Source organism: Centruroides vittatus, unplaced genomic scaffold (genome assembly GCF_030686945.1).
Source record: "Centruroides vittatus isolate TY-2023 unplaced genomic scaffold, ASM3068694v2 contig_877, whole genome shotgun sequence".
Lineage (NCBI taxonomy): Eukaryota > Metazoa > Arthropoda > Arachnida > Scorpiones > Buthidae > Centruroides > Centruroides vittatus.
Genome location: NW_027122569.1, coordinates 64,257 through 71,751, shown reverse-complemented (window position 1 = coordinate 71,751; position 7,495 = coordinate 64,257).

The following is a 7,495-nucleotide window of genomic DNA, read 5'->3' as shown; positions in this document are numbered from 1 at the left end:
TTGTTTCAAATACTTCTACAAAAATATTTTCAAATTTTCAGAGGTGAATTAAATTGAATTGATAGATAATGCAACACAATATAAGGGTAATCTGCCAAAGAGGTGCCTTCCGGGGAAAGTTTCTATGGGAAATTGGACCCTATTTAAGTGTTTCACACGTGAAGAAATCCTGTTAGTCAAGCACTAACTGCCATTTTCTTAGAGTTAGTATCAAAGATTAACGCACTGACTCAAAATCATAGCAACCAAGCCTGCCTCCTGCCAAATTACTTAGTAATTATTTAGATTTATATTCCGATAAGGGGTCCTGCTGTTTGTTTGGTATTCGAAATTGAAGCAAGCAATCAAAAAACGTTACAATAAAAATTACGCTTTTCTTCTGTCAGGTATTAGATAGGCAAAAGGCCTGGGGCCGTAAGCTGTAGTTGCGTAAAGCGAGACTTTAATTTCGTACAGTAAAGCCAGCGAACTTGAAAATAATAGAGGGAGCTTTATTGTCTCTTTGCAAAGAATCAGATGAAAGCAGTCGACGCCATATTGGAAATCATAAAACGCATAACTTTGTGTCTATTTTTATAGTCTAATTACCGGGTTTTCTTCACGTCTATAACACTTAAATAGTGGCCAGTTTCTCATAGAAAATCCTCCCGGGAGACATCCCCTTCGGCACATCGCCCACGTACCTCTTTGACGTAAACAAATAAACCAAACCAAACATTACAAAAAGAATGAACAGCAATAATCACAACACGTGACTTATCATTACACGTGAGCTGCAGTGTACAGTTGATATTATTTTACAGTTGACAAATATGAATATGAATAAATATATCAATTAGCTACTACATTTTTTAATTCTTCAAAAACAATATCAGAGTCCAAAATCTCATATTACAGGGTGCGATACTTAACATATTTAATGATCATTCCGTATTAGTATATAATTTTTAAATGATTGTTAGAAAGCCGTCGTTAATAGAAATATTAACAATGACTTTGTAACAAATCATTTGAAACAGGAACCTTTTCGAATAATTTAAATAATATGGTCATACCAATATACAAAAATAAAGGGTCTAAAAGGGACATAGAAAATCACCGTCCGATTATCATCATCCTCTTTAATATCTACTCGAATGACCTATTTGAAGTGATATCTCAGAGTTTTGATAGATGATAAACTCAAATACGATAGACACATCGAAAATTTAACAAAAACTGTCACCAAGTTTACTGGCATAATCAGAAAAATACAGGATTTCCTAAACATAAATACGATAAAACGACTATATCACATCTGTACAGAACCGAAAATTCTATACGGTATAACTATATGGGGAACTACATCCGATTATATCGTTAACCGTCTGCAAACACAACAAAATCACCTAATGAGAGCCATCATCAAATTAAACTACTACGAATCAACTTCCAATTGTTTATCAAAAAAAAAAAACAAAGAAAAAATCGACAACATAGAAACTATATACGTAAAGCAAACTATACTTTTCTCCTTTAAATTTATAAAACTTAAAACGCGTAACAGTTATCTTCTAAGCATTTTCGAAAATCATCGCAGGAAGGAAAACTACTGCCATCGTCTAAATTATAACTTCTTAAAACCCTCAACAAAACTTTCAATTGGACGAACTGATCCAGTCTTTCAAATGATAAAATACTGGAACTTGTAACATAGAAATTTGCAAGAAATAACTAACAAGAATAAATTTAACACAAACATAAGAAAACCCTCTCAGTCAGATCTTCAAACGTTCTAACCGAAAACAAGAAAGAAGAAAAAAAACCAACGATTCTGCTGATCAAAAACTTTTTCCTGCATAATCAATTCTAACAATGATAATTGATATACACCAAAAAGAAAAGAGGGAAGAAGGGCGAAGTAAATTTTCCGATATATTACGTTTAGATTGGTGCCAGAAGCTATATTAAGTATACCTATGCTAATTTATAATTATATATGAATAAAGAATTGTGATTTACCGACAGTTCTCCCCTTCTTTTCTCTTGTGTGCGGCCCGCGTCAGTTCAAAAGTTTTGAAATGCGGCCCTTACGTAGAAAAAGGTTGCCCATCCCTGGCCTAATCTCTTTCATGTCTTAAAAAAAAAATAGAGTTATATATATTTATCTGAAGACATTAGACATTTTTTGTTGCATCTGACTAATATTTATCATCATAATATATATCATATTAGTAATAATTTAATAGATAATGTATATAAAATTATAATAAATATTGTAATTTGAAACCGACTCATTATTATGTCACTGGCCATATTTAACGAGTTAATGATAAAATAATAGAATAATTAATCTTTGTATTTATTATTATTTTCGACTATACGTTCTGTAACGTAACTGTCGTAACCTGTAGAGGTTCATTTTACTCATTTTGAACGTCATTTCTCGTGTTTTTTCATTCTAACAAGTGAATTTCTCTGTGATATCATTTGGAACTTTCGAAAATATTATGAAAGTACTAAAATTAATTGTACATTATTTAACGATAAAGTGTTGACACTGAGTACCGATCTAATACACGTTTCATCTATTGTTTTAATGAAAACATTTTATTTTCAAACAAAAGTCTTTATATGGAATTAGTCACATATCTTACATAAATTATATGTATTATATAGTTATATATCTTTAGTGAAAAAATAAAATCATATTTTTTTGTAAATTTAGATAACAATTTTATAATTATTTAATAATTTAGGGACTACAAGAATTTCATCTGAATTTTAAAGTAATTCCATCATTTATTACTTTAGTTTTTAAAAATTGACTCGGGGGATTTGTTGTAGAACGTTACGGTATTACCGGAAACGTAACTGATGCAAAGTTTATCAACCTGTAGTCCGGGGACTTCTTCAAAGGCTCGGTTAAATCACGTGATAAGAATAAGACGTCACTGATATATCACGTGATGTCTCCAAAGTTCAGCAAATTACTCCGCGAGAAGATTAAGTTATTAGGAAACACGTCAGAGATGCGAGGCGTGGCCGAAACGAGTGAGTAGTCACGTGACCGAAGGGAAACGAGAAATGTCACGTGACACGCTTCGTACGCGTCCGCCATCTAATGTATCGCTCCGCGACGACATCGTGCTTAAGCAATTGCGTCTTCGAACGGGCTACACTCGGTAAGTATTCCGACAATTTTTTATTTCTAGCATATTTTATATTTCTAACTTCCAACAAATTATACGTGTTTTGGACATGATTAAGTCAAATTAGTCTAGAAATTATTAATTTTATGGAAGAAAACCTCTCAAATAGCCGTCCCCCTAGTCTGCACAAGTGCCCAAATATTCAGGTACAAAGTAACCGGTTTCGACTTATTTCTACTTAAGAAGTAATTAAATAATTAAGAGATTAGGGAATTGGAGACATAAATAAAACCCTGCCGAAAGAGCCAGAATTTTACTTAAACAAAAGCTTAACAGAACCAATCTCTAGCCGAGTACAGTGGGGAGTGATTTCTTCGTAATATTAGATAATAAAGACAGAAATTCTTCCAGTTCAACGAGAGTGACGAAAAAGTTGTAAATTTCCGTGGACACTGGTCCTAAAACGAATTAGTTATGTGAAAGCCGCGAATTTACGCATTTGACGGAACTTCCAAGTTGTCGGAAATTGTAACAAATCCTACCGAAGAACGCGCCCGGTGAGGAATTAGATCATCATCACGGTTTTGATAAGAATCTGATGGGAAAATTGACACGTAAGTCCAACTCAGCGCTGTTGTGTCAACTTTTGACGGTCATGTGACCTTCTTTCCCACGTTAAGGAGATAAAAAGCGAGAGTCGCCGGAACTCGAGGAGAGCGATTCAACGGGAAGTTAGATCGGGACATCGTGCGCATCCCGTCTCCCGGGCCTCCATACGTCGGACTGGACCCAAGAAGAGGAGAAGAGACACCCGTTGGAAGAACATCCTCGACAATGACCCTTCCATACAACGAAGTTCGTCGAATCGACTCTCCGCTACGCATAAGAGATGTATTTAGGGGGCTAGAAACTTGTAAACTCTCTCCGCCAGCAAACCTTTAGAAATAGAACGAGCAAGCGTTTCGCGAGCAACGTAGAACTATCTGGTTCTCTTCCCCATAGGAGTATTTGTACCTGTATTTAATCGCATATTTAACCGCATGTATTTAACCTATATATCCCACCTTTAGATTTAGAATAAATGTTAATGTTGTTATGTCTCCTGTCAATCAAAGGACACCTGTCGACTTACGACCTCCCCATTCACTTTTTGCCCTCTTAGCCATCCAACGACAACGAAGTCGGGTTTTACCAACCCGTGCAGATTAAGTGGTCAGGAAGGGATTAACCACTGACCCACTGCTTATCTCACAGTTAGAAAACAAATGACGGACAATCTACATAAGTTTAACATATTTAGATTTTTACAGCTATGGTGAGATACGTTTAAAATTTAAAACAACCCTGTCGCGTTCTTTGAGGTACACTAGTGATGCGACGAGAGGCATTTAATATTGACCGGTACCGGCACCGTCGGGATTTGGCACGCACACACTGCGCACCTACCTGGATTGTCTCCGATTCCATCCATTAGTCACTCGTATCGAGGTATTTGACTAAGTGAATTGTTTTAAAATTTAAAAAGTAAAGAATATTTTATATTAATTTTATGTACGTTTCTGTACAAATTTAATTATAATTTTATTTAAAAGTATATTAATACAATTGAACAATATATTGTACCAGGTATGTATATCCACCGCACATTTTCTTTCACCGAGTAAGTTTTTATTATTTTATTTATAATTTTAGCCCTTTTACCGTGCCTAGCGATTCAGAATGTAATAGTGATATTAAAAATACATTTAGAGAAGTCTACAGTTCTTATTGGCTTATCGAACAAATGAATACGAATGGACCCTAGACCATCAATGATGCGCAATTAACTGATTACCCCTGGAAGTCGGCTTCTTACAGAAACCAGCTTCCCTTTCATCAAATGTCACGGCAATCCACTGGTTTGGAATAAATTGGATTAATACTGGGTAACACCTTTTGTCGGTACGTTTTCACTTTGTTTGGATGAACTGATACCCACCTACTTTAAATGTAAAAATAGAAATATAATACATAATTACTGTACTGGGAAAAACGTAGGTTTTTTAGTAAATCTAATGAATACGTTTTATACTGTTAAAGGGTATAAAGTTTTATAGAATGTTTTAAACCGCAATAATTTGTATTTTTATAATATAGTGAATTATTATATATACCTATAGAAGATAAAAATATAGAAATAGAATTTTTAATATGTATCCTTATATGATATTTAAGTATTTGTATTGTAGAAATCTGTTTACGTGATATTTAAATAATGTCGTGTCCTTTATTACAATTTGTATACGAAGGCATCATTACTATCAGCGCCATTTCTAAAAACACTTGCCATCGAGGTTACCGGAAGCGCCGCCATTTTGTATACCTAGGTTCACATTAACCAAAAGGACGTTATACATAGGAATTGAATAAACAGCAACCATGCTATATTAAGAATATTTTATTTCGTATTAAAATTTTAATTTTTTCAAAAATGTTTATAAAATATTTTACTGAGAAATCCGGAGATGTATCCTAATGTATTGGAGGGAGTGTGTTCAGAAGAGAATTTGCTACATTAGTGTTATGATCTACTCCGACCTTGAATTTTACTAGTTGTTATGTTTTGTTTTTGTAAGGCAATGCGACACGTGGACGATCTGCCCAAAGAAAATGCCTCCCGGGAGGAACTTAAAAATGGCACCTATTTAGATGTTACAGACGGGAATAAAACCCGGAAAATTCCACGTGGCTAGCTCGTTGGGAGGCGTTAACCCGCAACCAACTTCTAGTGTTCGGGGGGGAGGTTATCCACTCGGCCACTGGTGGGCAAGAGTAGCCTGGATAATGACAGCAACAAATGAAGTTACAGCAGATAATATCCTACCTCATAACAACGAACGTATTGTTTTATTGAGAACAATTTTTTCACGCGAGGAGGCTTTTGTTTCCGTATTAGGATCCACGCACACAATGTCACGCTACTAATATCAGATGACGTGTAACCTTCAGTTTATATGTTATCTATTTCCTTCGCAATAACTTACTAAATTTTCAAATAAAACCATGCATTTTTTTCTTTGATAATCAATGTCGTCAACTTGATTAAATCGAAATTAGAATAAAAACTGGAATTGCAATGAGCTTCCGTATATTATTCTAGAATTCGTTACTACTTGTATATGGATTATATTGTATTTTCTTCTATTTGTTATATATTTTGTCTACGATGACTTAGCCATCTGCTGTGAGATTTTATTAAAAAAGATTCTTATATTATTAATTGTTATAAAATGTAAACGTTAATTTTATGGCTAGAGATGAGTGTGACGTAACGCTGTATGAAAACTTGTCAGAGAAATTAGCTACGGAATTAGCTACTAATATAGGTTGCATGTTATATTCTTCTAAACGAAAGCTTACCGAAGTTAACTAAGTAATTATTACCACTAGACAGACAGACCCTCGATATAACGAATGACAGCGGAAGATGTCCTTGTATCCGAAGCTGTCACGGTCGCCCGCAAAACGATGAAGAAGGTGTGATAAGTCACGCAAATACTTTTTTATTACGGTAAACACGAGTGAAACAAACAATATTTCGAAACAGTGACGAAAAAAGTAACCACAGAGGCGTGTTTTATTAAAGTAACTCGTCATTCTTTGCTATGGTTATAGTAATCACGGGTATTGTGATCACTCGTTTGTGACTACACCTTTTTACAAATCTCCTCTTCCTCCATGTAAGTAAATAAAATGCATTTCGGGAATTGGTGTTTTTCCCCCTTTTCAGTTTTCTGTATTCGTAAAAAAGACCGTTTTTAAGAATGTATCTTTCATATAATTATTTTATTGGTTTTATGGATACGGCAACACAACACGTGGACGATCTGCCAAGGGGGAGTTCTCCTGGAGGACTTTTTATGAGAAATTAACCCCAATTTAGGTGCTATGATGCATTCGGATAGGCATTATCCTACGTTACGTTAAGGTCGTGTCGATCCGTTACGTTACGTGCAAGCGATACATTAACTTTTATGCCTAGACAATCAAGTGTCATCATTTCTATACTCCTTTTCCTTGGGACTGTATAAAATGGGATGCTTCATCTTCTACTTCATCAATTATGTTTTAATCTTACAACACGCTTTCCTCCATTCTTCCCTTGTCGTTCCTGCGCGCACACGCAATTCTCGTACTCTAATTTGCATAATGTCGCGTGTTTCGTGACTTTACAATGAAATTTTATCGTTTGTTACTGCGACGAGTCCTCTCGCCTCCCCGAACTTGCAATTTCTGAATTAAATTTGACATCTCTGATTACGTCTTTCAAAAATTAAAGACTTTAAAACACTCCCGTAATTATGTAAGGAATAATGTTCATTAGG